Genomic DNA, 20,905 nt, shown 5'->3' with positions numbered 1-20,905 from the left:
GGTGTTTACGGTCAGAATGGGTTTACGGCCGTAAACTCTTTACGGCCGTAAACACCTTACGGTCTCTAGTCAGGTCTTTAAATAGCGAGTTATGTCAGTCTTTATGGGTTGTTGATGCTCTCGTATACTTCCAAGTTGTATCAGACGTTTTATTGTATTAAAGCGTATGCAAGCTTGGTCTTTTGCTCTTTATTTGTTTATTAATTCCTGTTTGCATCTGTTATTATCTTTGATCATTGGTAGATCTATTCTTCGGGACTTTACAATTGGTATCAGAGCTATACCAGTGTCAAAGGCGTTCAACAGCTGCGTTTTCAACTAAATCGACATTCACTGCAGTATAGAGAGATTTATTTCAGTCGAAATCAAAGCTTCTAGAAGTTTACGGCCTTAGTTTACGGCCGTAAACTCCTCTTCACGGCCTCAACTGCACTCTTCGAAAAGGATAGTTTTTCACATTATTCAAGCCTTCGTAATCACATATTAGTTCTGGGATTTAATTGAGTTGTGTTTTAAAAATAAAAATCGAACTTTTATTTGAATTTCATTGACCGTAAACTAAAGCATTCACGAAAAATTGATTTTCTGTTAATCGAAATTTACACCATTATTTTTCGGAGTTTAAATCAACAAGTATACTTGGACCGTAAACTCGAGTTTACGGCCTAAGGTTTACGGCTACGAGTTTACGGCTTAAGAGTTTGCGGCTAAGTCAGTTAATTTTATAAATTGAAATTAATTCTTGAGTTAGTTTTAAAAAAAACAAAATAATTTTTGACCGTAAACTCCAGTTTACGGCCGGGAGTTTACTGCCTAAGCTTACACGAAAAAAAAATAAAATAAAATAAAATAAAATAAAATAAAAACTAAATTTACAGCCTTAAAAATTTTCTAGTAATAATTTTTTTAAAAAAATATGGATACACAAAATTCAACTCAATACCAAGAGCTTGATGCTGTGATGGGTACAACCACGCGAATTCCAAGACTTATGTCAGCTGATGGTTTCCCCGAGTGGAAATATAGAATTGAGAAGTATATAAAGATGAAAGACTTTAAGATTTGGAAATGTGTTTTAAAGGATCCAGTCAGAATCACCACTACAGTTGGGGGAAAGGTGGTCGACAAGGCAATCGAAAACTACACTGATGAAGACTTTGAGAGTGTGGAAGAACAAGAAAAGGCATTGGCCATTTTGACTATGGCTTTATCTCCAGACATTGCTCAAGGATTCAGAGAGTATACTTCTGCCAAAGCTCTGTGGGAAGCTCTCATTGAAGTATATGAGGGAAATGAAGACATGCGGGAAAGTCGCCAAGATATGCTGAGACAACGCTTCAATATGTTTAATTATGTTCCTGGAAAGACTCTCGAAGCTCAACTGCAGAGATTTACAACTCTCAACACTGAGATGACTGTGGCAGGGATTTTCTATACAAAGTCAGAAATTAATAAGAAGCTACTAAATGCACTCCCAAAATCTTGGGACATGAATGTAGCAGAAATCAAGAAAACTAAGGATCTTAATCGCCTTTCCCTAGCTGAAGTGATGGCTGTCATCAAAGTGTGTGAATTTGATGACAAGCAGCGAGAGATCAATCATGTGAACTCATACTCATCTGCCAATCTTGGCATTTCAGCTAATAATGCTCTCTTTTCTTTCTCTTATACTTCTGCAGGTTCATCTTCCTCTGCACCGGTCATTCCTTACCCACAAGGCCAGCCTATTACATCTACCCAAAATGTTTCATCCTCTAATGTGGCTTTTTCTCCAAAGGGAAAGGAGGGTGATGAAAACCTTGTCTTTGCAGCAGGGCTTGTGAATTGCTACAATGCTCTTGTAGCTGGGGAACTTCCTCCTCAATTGTCATTTGCAGATCTTGATCAAATCCATCCAGAGGATGTTGAGGAAATGGACATCACATGGCAAATTGCCATGGCTGTATTTAGGGCAAAACAGTTTGCCTAAAAGACAGGGAAGAATAATTGGGGAATGAGTGCTGACAAGAAGGTTGGATTCAACAAAGGAAAGCTTCAATGTTTCAATTGCCACGAGCCAGGGCATTTTGCTCGTGATTGCCCACACCCTGATAGGAGGGTTAATAATGACAGAACAATGGTTGCAGTTGGGAATAATCGAAGCAGTGGTCAAGCAAACAATGAAAAGACTATGGTTGCACAATCATTTGACTGGGATGATCAAATACAAGCTCTAAATTTGTCTGGACCAGAAAATGCTCATCTAGCACAAGTGAGGGATGACGCTCAAGCAAGGACTGCAGCAGCTGAAGACAACATGATGAAACTACAATTTGGCTTGATGGTATCCTCCTCCCATGAACCTAATTCATCCAAGGTAAGTCTTCCGTCATGCTCTAAGGCTTGTATAGATTATGTGAAAACTTTACAGGATAAAATTGAGACATTAGGTGATGAAGTAGAAAATCTTAGGATTCTTCGTGAACTCAATGACAAATTAATAAGAGACGTAGAAGACCTTAGATATGAAGGGTACCGACTTCGAAAAGGACAAAAACCACTTAAAGCTCAACTAGAATCAAAAATTAAAGACTTTAGGAGACTCCAGGAAGACTACAACAACAAATGTGAAAATTACAATTATGTAGTCAAACAAAATGCTGAGCTTGTAGCTGAAGTTGAATCCTTGAAAGGAAACTTTGAGACCGCCAAAATTGATGTCAGAAAATATGATTTCTCAAGTGAGGTGGTTGCAAATATGATAGACCAAAGTATGCAGTTTAAAAGAAATCAATCAAAAGGTCTAGGGTATAAACTTGTACCTCCTCCTTTCAATCATTCATACGTGTCCAAGCCCTTGTCCAAAGAAGAGATTGCCAATGAATCATTTATGATTTATGGCAAGCCCTCCGGTTTTGTTTCGGGAGGATTTATTAATGTTGAAAGTACTAACATTTCTACTTCTCCTGCAGATCAATCCTTGAATCAGTCAAAGCACAAAGTTGAAGGATGTGTTTCTGAAAATAAAATCGAGTCCAAACCTGAAGTTTTTATTTTAAATAAAGACAATTCTTTGTTAAATGTTTTAAGTGACAATTTTTCTTGTGGTGTTTTAAATTATTCTGATACAGTAGCTGCTACCTCTGATACAGTTTTGAATGTTTCTAATATGTCTGATAAATCTTTGAACAGTTTGGTTGACAATTTAAACGTCTGTGATAAAAATGTTGAGATACCATTAGTCTCACAACCCTCAATAAATATAGCACCCTCACTTGCCTCACAACTTGATAATACTGCATGTTTTTGTGAGACAAGCAAGGGTGTTTGTGGGGAAAACAAATCTGACAAATGCAGCACAAGTTCTAACAATAACTATCAGATTTGTTTCAATTGTGGCACTAAGGGTCATATTGCTAGAAATTGTCTTAATCGAATGTTTGTGAGTTATAATCTTCCAAGAGGAGAGAACGAATTCAGAGGAAGATCCTTAAATAGAAATTCCTCTAAAAGTCGCTCTCGAAATGATTATTGGGTAGATAAAAGAAATAGAAAAAGGGATATTTTTCACAGTCATAAAAGGTTTTTTAATCACCTTGTCCTGAACAGTCTGCCAAAAAGGAGCATAGCCATGCAAAGGTCAAGCTCATCCCAAAGCAATAATGGATCTTCAACCAATTCTGGTAGAAGTAACACATGCTTTAAGCAGATCGTCAGACATAAAATGACAAAGTTGACTGAATTTTTCAAAAAACCTAATTATATATGGAAACCTAAATCTACTCCCAATACATCATCTGTATCCTCAGAGAAGTTCATGTGCAATAAATCTGAAAAAGCATCGGGATCACCCAGGAAGATCATGACCTGGGTGCCCAAATCTAATTAAACCCGCCCATTTTGCAGGGGCAGTTGCGGGGAAATGTCGTCAGACCATGGTTCGTCGACAGCGGCTGTTCCCGGCACATGACAGGAGACATCACCCAATTGAACGACATTCAATCATTTAATGGGGGATACGTCTCTTTTGCGGGTGGAGATGGAGGAAAAATTACACAAAAGGGCATGGTATCAAATGGAGTTTTGAGTTTTGAAAATGTGAATTTCGCTCCAGAGCTAAAACACAGCCTGCTAAGTGTTTCGCAGATCTGTGACAAAGGCTATTCTACGCATTTCACTGACAAGGAATGCATGATCTTAAAGCCAGGTTTTGTCATCCCTGAAGAATGGATTCTCGTAAAGTCAAAAAGGGATGGAAATGCTTATATTATCGATATGAATAGCAATCTCCCAAAGCAAGTTACTTGTTTGTTCTCCAAGATCTCTGAGCAAACCGCAACGTTATGGCACCGAAGATTAGGTCACGCCAACGCCAAAAATCTCAATCGTCTTGCAAAGAATGAGATGGTCCGTGGATTACCTGTCAAAGACTTTATCACGTTTGAGAAATGTGTGTCCTGTGCTCAAGGAAAGCATCATCGAAAGCCACATTTACCGAAGCAAGTTAACTCAATAAGTCAGGTTCTACAACTTCTTCACATGGACCTATTTGGTCCAGTGAATGTGCTAAGCATCAATAGGAGTTCCTACTGTCTAGTTGTGATTGATGATTTTTCTCGTTTTACGTGGGTTTTCTTTCTATCCAACAAAGCTGGCGTCGCTGAATTGATCAAGAGGTTCATCATACTTATTGAGAATCAGACCAATCATAGGGTGAAGGCTCTTCGCACTGATAATGGAACAGAATTCAAGAATTCTGTTCTCAATCACTTCTGTTCTGAGAAGGGGATCCTACATCAATTTAGTTCCGCTCACACACCTCAACAAAATGGTGTTGCTGAGAGGCGAAACAGAACACTTAAGGATGCACAAGGACGATGTTGTGTGACTCCAAGCTTCCTGTTTTCTTTTGGGCAGAGGCAATAAACACTGCCTGTTATGTTCAAAATCGAGTACTCATCAACAAAGCTCAAATGAAAACTCCATATGAAATTTATTATGGTCACAAACCGTCAGTTAGTCATTTTCGAGTATTTGGCTGTCCTTGCACCCTTCTCCACCTAGATGCCAATCCGAAGTTTAATGCCAAAGCTGATGACTGCTACTTTGTTGGGTATGCTGCACGTACCGCTTATAGAGTCTACAACAAGAAAACCAAACAGATTGTGGAATCCTATGACGTGCGTTGGTTGGAAGGGAATGAGACAGACGCAAGAGTGGGTCCGGACTGGTTATTTGATTACACGTCACTTTTCAAATCCTTAAACGTGTATTCAAATGATGTCTCAAGAACTGATTCGCATTTGAAGAGTATCTCTGAAGATGAAGTCGAAGAAGTTGTATACAAACCTGTATCTAAAACTTCCAATTCACTGAAAGGAAAGTCTAAAGCTTCAACCGAATGGGGGTCCTCCGACTCGCACAAAGGAGAATCTTCTGCTCCATTTGAGGGGGAGTCTTCTGCTTCATCTGAGGGGGAGCCGTCTGCTGAAATTGAAGGGGAGTCTTCTGCAACATCTTTCAATAAGTCTTCTGCTACTTCTCAAGGGAGGCCGTTATTGGAACATGTCAATCCTCAATCAGACCACATTGATTCTTCGGATGCTGAATCAAGACCTCCCACATTATTAGAGAAAGAGTTCATTCCAAATGATGCTTCCGCTGTCTCTTCAACCCTGATGGAATTACTCTTTCCTGACCTTATTGCAGATTAGTATGTTGCAGAACCATCTAGTTCTACTCAACAAGCAAATGAAGGAGGTCTTAACATTCACACTCTACCTGTCTCCATCAATGACATCAGCCAAGAAATACCCTCTAGGATTCAACGAGATCATCCGCTCGAGAACGTTATCGGCCAGCTAGATAGTGGTGTTAAAACCAGAAGTCAAAGTGGAGACGTGAATACATGTCTGTATTCTTGTTTTATCTCTCAAATTGAGCCCAAGAATGTAGAAATGGCTCTAAATGAACCTAGCTGGGTGGATGCGATGCATGAAGAATTGCATCAATTTGAAAAACTAGGTGTTTGGAAGTTAGTTGAGTTACCAAAGGGCAAAAAGTCTCTTGACACACGGTGGGTTTATCGTAACAAGCAGGACGATTCAGGAGTCATTGTGCGAAACAAGGCCAGACTGGTAGTTCGCGGGTTTCGATAAGTCGAGGGTCTTGACTACACTGAGGTTTATGCTCCTGTAGCTCGCTTGGAGGCCATTCGTATCTTCTTGGCGTACGCTTTGTATATGAACTTCACTGTTTTTCAAATGGATGTCAAGACTGCCTTCTTGTATGGCAAGGTGAAGGAAGAAATCTACGTTGATCAACCTCCAGGGTTTGTCGACCCGAAGTTTCCTAATCATGTCTACAAGTTGGATAAAGTGTTGTATGGGCTGCATCAGGCTCCTAGAGCATGGTATGCAACTCTAACAAAGCATTTGCTCGAACATGGCTATACACGTGGTACTATCGATCAAACATTGTTTATAAAGCATGTCGACAAGGACCAGATACTTGTTCAAATATACGTCGACGACATAATCTTTGGATCAATAAGCCAACAACTTTGCAAGGAGTTCGAAAGTGTAATGAAGAAAAGATTTGAAATGAGTTCTTTGGGAGAAATGACCATGTTTTTGGGGCTTCAGGTTAAACAGAATTCAACCGGCATCCTTCTTCATCAGGCCAAGTACGTGGATGATATTCTTGAGAAGTTCGCACTTCATGATGCTAAATCTGCCTCAACACCGATGGCTGAACGACCCCTCCTGACTCCAGATCCAGAAGGCGAACCCGTAGATCAAACTCTTTATCGATCGATGATCGGATCCCTAATGTATCTTACCGCAAGTCGACCAGACATTATGTTTGCAGTTTGTCAATGCGCATGCTATCAGGCTAATCCTAAACTCTCTCATCTTATTGTTGTTAAAAGAATTTTTCGATATATCAAAGGAAGCCCTAAATTGGGTCTTTGGTATCCGAAGAATTCTGAATTTAATCTTTATGCCTTTACTGACAGTAATTATGGAGGTTGTGAGCTTGACAGGAAATCAACTTTAGGAGGATGTCAATACCTAGGTGACATACTAGTTTCATGGCAATGCAAGAAGCAGCACACTGTCTCGACTTCGACAGCAGAGGCAGAATATGTGGCAGCATCAGCTTGTTGTTCTCAAGTTATTTGGATCCAACATCAGCTGTTGGACTACGGTTTGAATTACTCCGAAACCCCTATCTATTGTGATAATGAGGCTGCCATACAAATTGCTAAGAACCCAGTCCAACACTCTAAAACCAAGCACATCGATATTAAAATTCACTTTATCAGAGACTGTTATGAACGATCTTTAATTCGAATCGAACAAGTCCACACTGATAACAATGTGGCTGACTTGTTCACAAAACCTTTTAACAAAGCTCGTTTTCATGTGCTTGTGGGATTTCTGAAAATGATACGTTTTGAGGATTAAGTTTTTTTTTCTTTTCTTTTCTTTTTCTTTGTTTGTTTTTAGTTTTTTTTTATTTTAATTTTTTAATTTTATTTTATTCTTGGTCTTCTTAGTCTATTTTCAAATTTTACTAAGTTTGTCTTCATTTTTTGTTAGGTATGTTTAAATTTGCGCACTTTTCTTTTGTTTAAAATTCTCAACCATGCACAAATTTAGGGGGAGAAAGAAAATCCAAAAACAACAAAAATTACAAAAATCCAAAAATAGTGTCATTTCAGTAAAGAATCCAAAATAGGGTTATTTCAAATCAGAAATTTAAAAATTTCTATTGTTAGCAGCCTTCGTTGTAAGTTCTGTGATGGGAGATGATATTAATAAGTGATAAAGGATGACCTGAATCGGCGTAACGTACCTAAGTTGAATCGTCTACGCTCTGTGCTCGATGTGCTGGTAGGCGCGAAAGATTTTAAAAAGGGGACTTGACTAGGAAAGTTGAACCTAATGAATTTAAGGACTCGACAAATTTTGACCTAGTTAGATCCGTTCAATCTGACATCACGACGCTCGGATAGGTTGAGCAGGGAGATAAACACGAGAATCTACTCGTCACATTAATTGAACCCGTACTTGGAACCGTGGCTTAACTTTTCCTCGATGTGCGGATTCTGTCCTTAATTCCGGTTGGATGGGGCGACTGGTAAATTCCGATAAATTAGGTCTGTAGAAAATCGTTTTCTTTCTTTCTTTCTGTTAGTCATATGTTGTCTCCTTTGCGCGACTTCTAATCCGACCTGGTACACAACATATGCAACTCCATTTCTCTGTAGGAAATATATATGTGCTTGAAATATATGTGTGAAATGTATGTGTGAAAAACTTCTCATCTGTTAGCCACATGCTGTCTCCTTTGCGCGACTTCTAATCCGACCTGGTACACAGCATATGCAACCTTCTTCTTCTCAACCCCTCTGAAGTAGGTAGAAATAGAATTCTGTATCTCTTCTCTCTCTGAATGGTTGTCTGCTCACCCGGTGTAAGGAGTACTCTGGAAGTTCTTGATGGCTGGGGCATATCAGGAAGCGGGAAACACGTTCCAGTACACCTAAAAATTGAACTCATACAGATTGTCTGTAGATCTCGCTGCTCAATTTAGGTGGACAACAATATCCCTGGTTGTAGTCAATTAAATGGTCATAAGGTAATTTCACGTAAGATTTAGGAGTTATAATAATTACCAGAAATTTACAATTAGGTATATGCCCGAATCATGTCATTGGTAAAAGGTCCAAAATGTCACAAATCCTTCGCGTTTAAGTGAACCACAATACTGGCAATCGGTCAGACGAAGATGTGAAAATAAGGGTACCGACAAGTAGAATAAGGCCGTCCAATAACTTTGATCCAAGCATCACAAAAGAAGTGGTAGTTAAAGTGTTTCTTAATTTATTTGACGTTGATTTTTTATTTTTATTTTTATTTTTATTTTTATTTTTTAATTTTAATTTTACTTTTAATTTTATTTTTATTTAATTTTTCAACTTAAAATTTTATATTAATTTTATTTTACTTTTATTTTTCTAAACATTTAAAAATTATGGTGTGTTAGTTTTTATTTTAAAAGTTTTTTTTAAAAATTAAATTAATCCTCAAAAGGTTTTATTTTTATTAATTGGCGAAAAATTAGAAAGACTGGGTAGCTATCAGGCAGGAGGGTAAGAAAGGTGGAAAGGTAAAAAGAAAAAAAAGGGGGGGGGGGGGGGGGGGAGTTCACGGCCGCAATCTCCCCACTCAACAGTTTCCGGCCGCAAACCACTTCCAAAAGCTCTCAAGGTGTCAAAAAAAAAATTTCGATTTTCAGAAAAACGAGTATATCATCGTGAAGGTAGCATCGTGTAGATCTCGAATATATATATTTTGTTTCACGGAATCACATCGCATTGTGCTTAAAAATTAAATAAACTCAAGTCGAGGAGTTTACGGCCGTAAGCTTAGGCCGTAAACTCTGAAACTTGATGATTTGGATTCGAAACTATTTTATTATGATGCTATTTCTCGTTATGTTCACGACTATGTGCTTTTCGTTCGTCATCTCAAAGAGAAAGACCAATTTTTAGCCTTTTTTCGGTGTAGACATTCATAGGCCGTAAACTCCCAGTTTACGGCCCGTGAATTCGAGTGTAATTTTTCTGGACTGTTTGAAATATCTCTATGATAATTATGCATCGTGTTTTCGAAGTAATTTCTAGGCCGTAAACTGGAGTTTACGGCCCAAGAACAATTGTCGATTCAAGCTGTTATTTTGACTGGGTAACGATTGCATGTTTTTCTCGCTTAAACCGTGAACCAAAATTTTTTTAAGGGTTCTTTAGGCCGTAAACTAGAGTTTACGGCCCAAGAACCAAAGTTGTCAAAAGGTTTAATTTTTTTAAAAACATACATCATTAATAAATAATTTTTATTTTGATCAAAATTTTATTGTCATATTTTTTTTGTCAAAATAAGTTTTATTATTGGTGTCGGTTTCTTACAACTGTGTTTGAGTGCAGGAAAATGGCAAATCTCAAATTTGCAGACATGCACAATCTGGCGATAGTTCTTGCTGATCCACCTGTCGTTCATTCCGATATGCTTTCAATGATTCACAGGTTGCGTGAATGCTGTATTGCATCAGCATTGACAGTCAATCCGGTGATCTATCAGAACATCGTTTGTGAGTTTTGGGAGACGGCAAGGACGCAGATGGATGATGATGGAAATTTCACAGTCGCGGTGAAGGTGCAAGGACGAGATATTGTAATCGATGAAAGTTTTGTTCGAAACGCGTTGCTGATTGATGATCAACCTAACTACCCGACAGAAATTGGCATAGAAGATGTTCAGAGAATACTACGACGGATGAGTTATGAAGGAACCTACCCGCCAACGTTGAAAAAGCTGCTTCATCCGTATTGGAGATTTCTGGCTCATGTGTTCGTAAGTTGTATATCCGGCAGAAGGAGTGGGGCTGATGAAATTTCTCAACGCACAACTGGTGCATTGGTATCTTTGGCCTCTGGAATTCATTTCAATTTCTCAAAGTTCATCCTAGAGGAATTTGTCATAAACATCCGGGCTTCTACAAGGGATACCTTTCTCCAATATCCCCGCTTCGTTCAATTGTTTGTCGAGATGCAGTTTCCTGAGGTTAGAAAGTCAGGAGACACCTTGGATATGAAATCTTTGGGTCCACACACTGTGGGACTCATTAAGCAAAACCGAAGAGGAAAAGTTGTCTTTCGAGGGCGTTATCGATTGGAAAAATTCGGAAAGTTTACAGAATTGGATGAGACGCCAGTGTCATACGAATCATCAGAACCGACTTCTTCTGAGAAAACGTCTACTGAGGGTTCGACTCCAGCAAACTTTGTGATAGACGTGACTGAAGATGATGAAGATTCACCAACTCAGAGAGATCAAAGTACTTCTAGTCATGAACATGAGTCGAATGAAAGACAGGATGAAAGGGAAATAGGTACCGGTGATGATGGACATGACTCATTTGAAGATCTTGATCTTACGGGGTTTGATAATGATGATATCGCAGCTTCTTTAGCTAGTAGTGCTAATGTTGTGTCCACCGAGATATTTGACACGATTTTTCAAAATGTCGATGATAGTGTTTTGCCGTCAACTGCGATGAGAAAATCAAGCGAAACTCTTCCTCCAATTTCTGAGCAGATGGTGTCAACTTCAATTCCAATGGAGGTAGTTGTGGGATGTTCCCCTCCTGTCTCTATTTCTCCTACATCTGAACCATTTGTTAGTGTAATACCTCCACAGGCTGACCAACCTCAATCTAAGAGGAGAAGACTTGATGAAAGACAATCCGAGCTAATTACTAGTTTGGTCAGTGGTCTTCCTACACCACCAATTACTACTGCTACTACACGAATTTCTGCAACAAAGATGTTTGCAACTGGACCTAGTTCAGTTTTTGATGTTGGTGGCCCTTCAGCTCCGCCTGGTTTTCCTGTTCCAAGATTCAATAGGGATTCCGCTTCTGAGAGACTAGCTTTGCATATGGCAGAAGAACAGCTTCGTTCGCCTAGTCCTCAAGGAAAGAACATTTCTATGAGTGAAGGGGGTGCTCCTGATGATGATTCATCTGTTGATAGTTTACGAAAGGAGATCTCTGTATTAAGTCAGAAGAACATAGAGCTTGACATTCAAGTAGCTGAACTTCGTGCTCAGAACATTGAGCTTTGTACTCAAGTGTCTAAACTTCAGTCAGATAGAACTTATCTTGGCGGACAACTCGCAGAAGTTAAAAGGGATAGGAAAGTAAAAAATAAGCAGATTTCTGACCTTCAAGAACATTTCAATCTGCTGACTTCAAGCTACTTCGAATTGAAAAAGAAACTGGAGAATGACTTTGGTGAGAAGTATAAAACAAGCGTAGAAGAACAAAGAATAAATTTACATGTGCAAGCGTATCCAGTAGATGTGCCAGCTGGTCAATCTTCTGGTTCTGCTGAGCGTATTGGAGCTGTTCCTCCTATGGCTTCTCATATTCAAGAGATCATTCGGAAAAATCAAGAAGATGATACTGAAAGGGGGCAGTTATTATTCAAGCGAAATGTTACTCAGAGCGGTTCTAAAGGGGAATCCTTCATCACTGTCACTGATCTTGAAATTGTTCGGTTCAGAGATACTTTTGGAGATCGGTCGGGTGTAGCTGCTTGGGGATTTCACGATCCTCTTCGACTTTGGATTATTATTCGCAAGAGTGGTAATTCAGAGTTGTATAAGGATATTCGTGCCTTTAGTTCATTGACAAGGGTTGATCTTGCGGAGTTATCACAAGCTCCTTTTATCAATCTATTAAACAATCCTCAGGTTTCGTAGTTCAAATTCTTTCTAGATGAGCAAGTAAAGAAGGGATTTCCTACAATGCCAACTGCTGAGTCAGTCATTCTGGAACATCCAGATGTGTTTGAAGCTTCTTCTGATAAACCTCTACAGTTGGTTATGTGGCCACCCACGACTCAAGTTAAACAATTTCCCATTGTTCAAGATTATAAAGATGGATCGCTCGGTTCTATGGAGTGTTGGGTTTATGATGAAAGTACTTGTGGTGCAGTCATTAAGCTCAAGAATGGGTGCATACGGTTGTATGATCGAAGATACCTTCTACAGTTCAGGAAATGGGATATTCATTATCTGAGCAATTTTCAAATCAAAGTGGTTGAAGATATCTATGAGCAAGGAGCCAAGGCGTATACCAGGATGGTTGCTGAGATTTTGAGCAAAAAGATGTGGAATGACGCTATGGGCCAAATGGATGTCATGCTGGTAAAGAAAGGAATGGGGCCGAGCTAGTCCAAACCAAGGGGGAGATTGAAAGACCCTGTAAAATGGTTTGGTCTAGGCATAGTCGTAGATAGCAGTAGATATGTAATTGTTCGTGTTTTGTTTTGTGTTTACGGTCAGAATGGGTTTACGGCCGTAAACTCTTTACGGCCGTAAACACCTTACGGTCTCTAGTCAGGTCTTTAAATAGCGAGTTATTTCAGTCTTTATGGGTTGTTGATGCTCTCGTATACTTCCAAGTTGTATCAGACGTTTTATTGTATTAAAGTGTATGCAAGCTTGGTCTTTTGCTCTTTATTTGTTTATTAATTCGTGTTTGCATCTGTTATTATCTTTGATCATTGGTAGATCTATTCTTCGGGACTTTACATATATATATATATATATATATATATATATATATATATAGAGAGAGAGAGAGAGAGAGAGAGAGAGAGAGTTCAATTGAAAAAAAAAGTTGAGATTTGGGGAATCATTCTGAGTCATATATTTGTTTTGCCGCAAAACACTTAGACGTACCGACGGAAATGGATAACGGATACACATGTGTTTTCCAACCAAACATATTTTTATTAAACTATGATAAACATTACCTTAATATATACAAAAACATTTTTTTTGGTTTTCTTGATTTTTAGAAAGTTAGTTTTATCAAAAAGTTATTTTAAACATATCAAAATTTATAATTTTTTATTTTCTATAAATAGACATCCATATTGATATAGTTTTAAGATAAAAATAATTTTTTTTTAAGTTTCAACTCTCGTTAATAATAAGTAAATAAAAATCGATCAGATTTTTATTATAGTACATTCGTTATTCCTTTATGAATAAAATGTACGTTTAACTTTTTTACATTTTAAGTATTATATATATATATATATATATATATATATATATATATATATATATATATAAAATACGTAATAAAACTTTTTTTTTACCTAAAATAAATTTTTTACAGCACTTTCGTCACACGTTATATTTATATAAGAATAAAATGTGTATTAATGGTCGTCATATGTTATAAAAGACAACGGGTTTTAAAATTTTAAACTACTTATTCATATATTAATAATAAAATGAACTGTAACAAAAATATAATAAGTGTGATTTTTATATATGAATATAACTTGCGAGGAAGACTAATACATGTTTTATTCATATGTGATTATAATATATGACAAAATTTGATGTAAACTGTAAAGAGTTTATATATGTCATATTTATATATGAATGATATTTAAACTCTAAAAATAAATTAATCATACTTATTATTTATAAGTGAATAACGAATGTATTGTAGTAAAAATCTGATGTATTTTTATTCAGTTATGAATAACAAGTGTTGAAACTATAAAAAAATTATTTTTTCTTAAAACTATATCGATATGGATGTCTATTTATAGAGAATTAAAAATTATGAATTTTAATGTATTTAAAAATCATTTTTCGATAAAAATAGCTCTTTAAAAATTAAAAAAACGAAAAAACCTATGTTTTAATATATATTAAGGTAATGATAGTATAGTTTAAACAAACATGTTTTATTGGAAAACACATATGTATTCCTTTCCCATTAGTACGTTGGAGGTTTTTGCGATAAAAATAAATGATTGTCTGAGAATATATATATATATATATATATATATATATATATATATATATATATATATATATATATATATATATATATATATATATATATATATATATATATATATATATATATATGATTATTGGGTAGATGAAATCCGTAAAGCAGGTAGGCTAACACTGATTAAGAGGTTTAGCCCCAACAACAACACCAAAACTTTTCTGATTTCAAAACCCTTAATTTTTAATTATTTTATTCAAAAGTAGTGAGATTGTTTGGTTTTTCATAGGTAATTACTAAAATATTTATTCGCTTTTATAGAAAGTCTTGGTGATGTATATAATTTGTTGTTTTGAGGTAATGAACATATTTAGTAAATTAGCCGGAAGTTGAATGCGTGTAATATTTTATATATAGAAATGTTTTGTAAAAATATTTGTTAGTTTTTAAGTTGTAAAATTACATTAAAAAAAAATGTTATGACAAACTAAAGTTCAAAAACCTACTTACAAAAACCTATTTAAAATAGTTTTTGGAGATATAAATTTCAAACTAATAGCAGTACACTACTAACAAATTTATTTAGTTTGAGTTTTTTTTTTGAAGGTTAAAAGATATGAGGTTTTAAAAATTTGCTGAGAGATACATATATTTGTAGCGAAACTTTTTCTCTGTCGGTTTTATTTTTTGTTATTTACAGTGTATATGCTTTCGAACCTCATGTGTGTGTGTGAAGTTCGAAAAGTATTTATTGCTAACATAATACTACTATCCAACAAGACGGATTAAAAATTAGTTTTAAATACATTTTTTTCTCTTTATGGAACTATCGACGTGTTCTTACAAATTACCGTTACAAATTTAAATATCAATATGATTTTTATATTGAGGTCAATAAATACTTTTTTAAACACGATACAAAGGAAAGAATTCGATAGAAGCTTCCAGCAGTCAAAATGAGCTAATGCCATATCAAGTACGTATCGCAGTTTTTTACTATAATTCAACGTCCCAATTCCTTACTAATGACATATCAAGTATCGTATTTGCAGGCTTTTTTTATATATAATTTTACTTACTAATATAAAATGAGAAAATAACAAAAATAGCCATTTATATTAATTATATTACAAAAATAGAAAAAAAAAATCGAAATTGCAAAAATAGCCCTCAATTTCGCAGATGGAATTGTCCCATCTGCAATTTGCACATTCCATCTGCGAATGTATAAGTGACTAAAGCACAAGTATGCTTTAGCAGCTTGTACATTCGCATGTGGATTTTTTTTTAATTTTATTTTTTTCTCTTTATATAAGGCATATGAAGCTTAAAATCGCAGATGGACTGTGTCCATCTGCGATTTACTCCGTGTCCATCTGCGAGATTACGTGGTTTTTTTAATTTTTTTTTCTAGTTTGACTATGAAATCAATTGGTTTGACTACGAAATAATGTTACTATATAAAAAGTTTTGTAGAAAATTATCAGTTTAGTTGTTATTTGTTCAGAAAATTTCTTTAAAATTCTCTCTAAAAAAAGATTGAATATTTGTTTTGTCTTGTAACCGGTGGTGGATGGCAAGTTATTGGAACAAATCTGGAATGCGTATGTCCACAGGGAGGTATTTCTGAATTTGCTTTGATATTTTCTGAGTATATTAGTTATAGTGATTTTGTATCTTTGGTGAGAAGCAAAATTGGTTTGTTAGACAAATATAAAATTAGTCTTCGTTTCCATCATCGTGAATTAAATTATTATATAGTTATAGTTGAAGACATAGATGTTAGAATGTTGATAAATGTAATCAAATGTAGTGAAGGAAGGGCTGTGAAAGTGTTTGTGGTGGTTGATGAAGTAGATGAGGTTAATGAGGGTGGTCACAGTGGAAATCAGTCGGTTGGTAATTTATGTAGTTATAAAGGGAGCAACGATCTGATAGGTACTTTCAATACTCCTAGTGTACCTCAGTTTCACAGTGTTGCTGAAAATGTTAATGTTAGTTATTCACCTATTAACTATGTGGATCCTGAGAATTACAAGTATGTTGGTGATGATGATGTTGGTACATATCTTAATGATGTGGGTGGTCGTTGTGATGATGGTGCCGAACAAGAAGTTAAAGTTATGAATAGGCGTGTGGTAGATAAAAGTAAAAAGAAAAAAAATCAGAGTCAAAAAAATGAAAAAAAACATGTTTACGGGGATTATGTTGATGTTGCTGATGTACGTTTAGATATAACCGACCTACAAACCAATTCAGATAGAGATGACTTGGGTGATGAAGTTAAAGCTAAGTTTCCTAATAACCTTTTGTACGGTATGCCCCCTGTACCAGCATGCCCAGTTGATATTAATGAAGATATCCCAACACATATGGTAGACAAGAATCTTCAAAAGATTGAATGTGAGAGTATATTTAAGAACAAAGAACTTTTAAAGCGATGTATTGGTAAAAAAATGTCTTCGAGAAGGTTTTCAGACGAGGACAAGTAGATCCACCAAATCATGGTATGAGGTTGTGTGTGTTTCGAAAAATTGTTCTTGGTTACTAAGAGCAAAAGCAATTAAAAATTCTGATGGACTTTTCCAAGTGAATAAATTTGTTGATGTACATACTTGTTCCTCAACAATTTTGCAACCTAATCATCGACAAGCAAACAAATATGTTTTGGGTGAATATCTTGCTGATGTTTTGGCTGAAGATTATAGTAGAGTTTATCGGGGAAAAGATATTGTTAATGATATAAATGCTCAATTGAATATCAATATCTCATACCATCAGGCATGGCGTGCGAAGCAATATGCATTGTTGTCGTTAAGGGGTACGAAAGAGGATTCTTTTACCAAACTTCCAGCTTATTTCCACAACTTGGACAAGCATAATCCGGGTACTGTCACAGATATTAAAACAAATGGTGATGATCGCTTTGAGTTTTTGTATGTCGCACTCGGTTGCTCGGTTAGTATTATAATATTTTATTAATTTTTTTTTTTTTGTTGTATTTGAATAGATATACAATGTATTGTAGGTATGCGCTTTTGTCAAATTTTGTAAACCGGCCCTAGTAGTAGATGGAGCTCATCTAAAGGGAGAGTTCAAAGGTATCATGTTACTTGCAGTTATTAAGGACGGACAAAACCAAATATTACCGGTTGCGTATGGTATATGCAAACATGAGTGTACCGATTCTTGGACATGGTTTTTTCAAAAACTACGTGATTGCATAGGAAATATGCAGGAGCTTACAATTATATATGATAGGTGTTCATCTATAGCAACATCTGTTGCCAACATTTTTCCTCACGCTCATCATGGAATCTGTGGTGTCCATTTATATTTCAACATAGTATCTAGATTCGGGAAGAGTAACACAGTTAAAGGTATTTTTGGGAGGCTTGTAGGGCGTACACAGTTGATGCTTTTGACGCTGCCATGGATGTTATGAAAAAGACAAAAGAACCAGTATGTGAGTACTTAAAAAGTATAAATCCAGAAAGTTGGTCAAGGGCACATTTTAAAGGGAACCGATACAATCTTATGTCGTCCAACAGTGCGGAGTCTATAAATGCATTATCAAGACACGCACGTACGGTGCCAATACTTATGTTGATCGATTTTTTTCGTGCAAGGTATTAAGTAAATTTTTAATATTAATGGTTTATTAATTTCAATGTTATTGATCTTAACTTCTTCATTTTGCCTGTTTTTTAGCGGAAGCAACAACAATACTTACCCCTTGGGCAAATGAAATTGTAAAAGAAAACAAAAAAACTTTTACTAAGTGGGATGTTCGCATGATCTCAAATACGAAATGCAAGGTCAAAAAGAGGGCACAAAATGTGATTGTTGATTTCCAACATATGACATGTACATGTAGGCATTGACAACTTGATGGGATACCTTGTAGTCATGTCATAAGATGTTTAACAGTCAACAATTAGCAAGACTGCTCTAGGTATGCATTAAATGCTTACTTTACCGAAACACTGAGGAAAACATATGAGGAATCAATAAACCCTCTGCCAAAGCCATCCGAATGGGAGATCCCAGATGATTTGATGCTTATTAAGCCACCTATAATAGATAAACGTCAGCCAGGCAGGCCAAGAAACACAGACCGCATTCCATCCCAAGGCAAGGGTCCAATTAGAAAAGAGTGTTCTACATGTGGTCAAGTAGGACACACGAGAAACAATTGTACTGGAAGGGCGTCTGGTAGTGGAGTACGTCACACAATTTCTATTGCAGAAATGACATTTAATATTGGTGGTTCAGCGAGTTGCTCACAAACGTATGACAATGATTTTGATATAAAACAACCTTGAAATGAAGAGCTGTTAACTTATTATGTATTGTAATTTTTTTATTAAATCTTACAAGACATTGCTATGCTTTCATATTTTAGTTTAGTTTGTTGATTATAACAATTAATGAAACTTTTTTATTATAATATTTAGTTTGCAGATTTTAACAACAATTACAACATGGTATTTAAAAAAAACAACACACGATCCTTTTGCAACCTAATCAGTATCATGATAATATTACAACAATTTTGTAACTAATTTTTAAACTCAGGGAACTGCAATGGGTATTTCTCTTTCTCCATTGTTATATAGTCATCCCTAATTCTCATTTTGTCTTCCAAACGATCCTTTTGCACCATAATGTGTATCAACTGCTCGTCCTTCTCAGCAAGCCATTTTTCAGTCGTTTTGATTGCCTTCTTACTCTTTTTTATCCAATCTTCATGCTCTTTGATTTTGTTTTTATTGAGGTTTATCCATTGTTGAGCTTGTTTGCATTCCGATGCAATATCATTAGCACGTTCAGTGAGAAGTTGGAATGACTCTTTGTCCTCTTCTTGTTGTTCTTCAGCCTTCTTCAATTCTTCAAAATTTTCATCTGACATATATGGCCCGACTGAAGAGGGTGTAAAAAAAGGGTCGACTGAATCACAATAGTAACAATCTACTTCGTTGCATGAGCAAACTCAAATTTGTGTGAGGAACTCATAATAAGGTCGACATTATAATAAACTGGTGCTATAAGTGGTATTTATACATACTAGACAGTAATGACAAGTCCAACTTTGAAATGACTAGACAGTAATGACAAGTCACTGCAGTAACCTGCAAATCGTACTGAAACTCTTAAGTGATAAGACACAAATGACTGTTCGACATGATAAGTCACTGTAGAAAGCTGATAATCGTAGTCCAAATGCAACCATTTCGTAGTCAAAGTTGTAATTCGTAGTCCTGTATTTATTTATATAAATAGATGTTTAAGATCTAAAAACCAAACACCCAAATCATAAAAAAGAAACGAACTCCCATATTTAGAAATGTATTTGAATGCAGCAAGTTCTTCGAATGAAGTACCTGGTTCCAATTCTGAAAAGCCATGGACGACGAACAAGGTGTTGGTTCTTACACAATGTTGGCTAAGTGTTAAGGATGGTGTATCGTTACTTGCTCCCCCGCATTGCCTAGTTGGTGATGAATGGACTCGTATAACAGCTTTGTTCAACCATGAGATGGGACAAGGACAACAACCTGAAAAATCAGATGTTGTTACTAAATGGATGGATGTAAAGGAAGAAGTGACATGGTTCAATCGAGCGTGTAATTATGCGAAAAGTAGCAAACTTCGTTGTCGGGATGAAGAAGAGTTTTTGGAAGTTGTTATAGATTTTTACATATGTGAGCGTGACGGCAGAGACTTCGAATATGAGGAAGTTTGGAAGGTTGTAAAAAATAATCAGTATTTCATGTAGACCGCTCTATTTTCCGTTAATAATAACCCATGGACTTGTGTTTTATTTTAATGCTTTGTTTGTAGTATGTCCTTGTTTTTCATGTAATTGTTGTAATGCTTGTAATGGTTCATGGAATTCTTGTTAGTAATGTATTCTAATGTATTGTCAAAACTAATGCAATGTGCATTTATTAATAGAAATTAAACATAGGAGATGCATCCAATACATACGAAATACATGAAAATAATGCAATGGACATTTATTAATAGAAATTAAACATAGGAGATGCATCCAATACATACGAAATACATGAAAATAAAGGTGAACTCACATAATAAAGTGAAATAGATTTTAAACAAACGGGATATATTTCAAAATACTCCAAGGGGCTTCAAAATGGAATTCCAACCCGTTACTTAATGACTTGTATTCCTCCTTAGCAGCTTCCAAGATGACCTCCTCAGTAGCATTTAAACGGGTGCCGTCAATTTTGTTATAAAGATCGTTGAATAATAGAACTTCGGTTTTCAATTCATACCATCTTGCTAAGATGTCTAGTTCGTCACGATCGTTTCTTGTAGCCATTCGGTTTTTAGCGTTGAAAATATTGGTTAAACGGGTCCAAAACATTGGATCGTTCAACTTGCTTGTCTCGTACACATGAATATAAGCACGTGTAAGAACCAAGAACTCTTCATTGCTCCATGATATAGAACTCATTTTGATTGCAACAAAGAGAGTAAAATCTCAAAAATAATGTTTGAACAGTTG

The 20,905-nt window shown here is 35.9% G+C and overlaps 1 pseudogene; it reads left to right on the top strand.

The window, feature by feature from the left end:
• Nucleotides 1-12,356: 12,356 nt before the first annotated feature.
• The window catches only part of LOC145050225 (CBL-interacting serine/threonine-protein kinase 8-like), a 28,756-nt pseudogene continuing 20,207 nt past the window's right edge, over nt 12,357-20,905 (top strand).

Source organism: Lactuca serriola, chromosome 5, assembly GCF_051521515.1.
Source record: "Lactuca serriola cultivar US96UC23 chromosome 5, Lser_US96UC23_V15, whole genome shotgun sequence".
In the NCBI taxonomy this organism is placed as follows: Eukaryota; Viridiplantae; Streptophyta; class Magnoliopsida; order Asterales; family Asteraceae; genus Lactuca; species Lactuca serriola.
The sequence above is the reverse complement of the archived record's forward strand: the minus strand, read 5'-3'. Positions and strand labels throughout refer to the sequence as shown.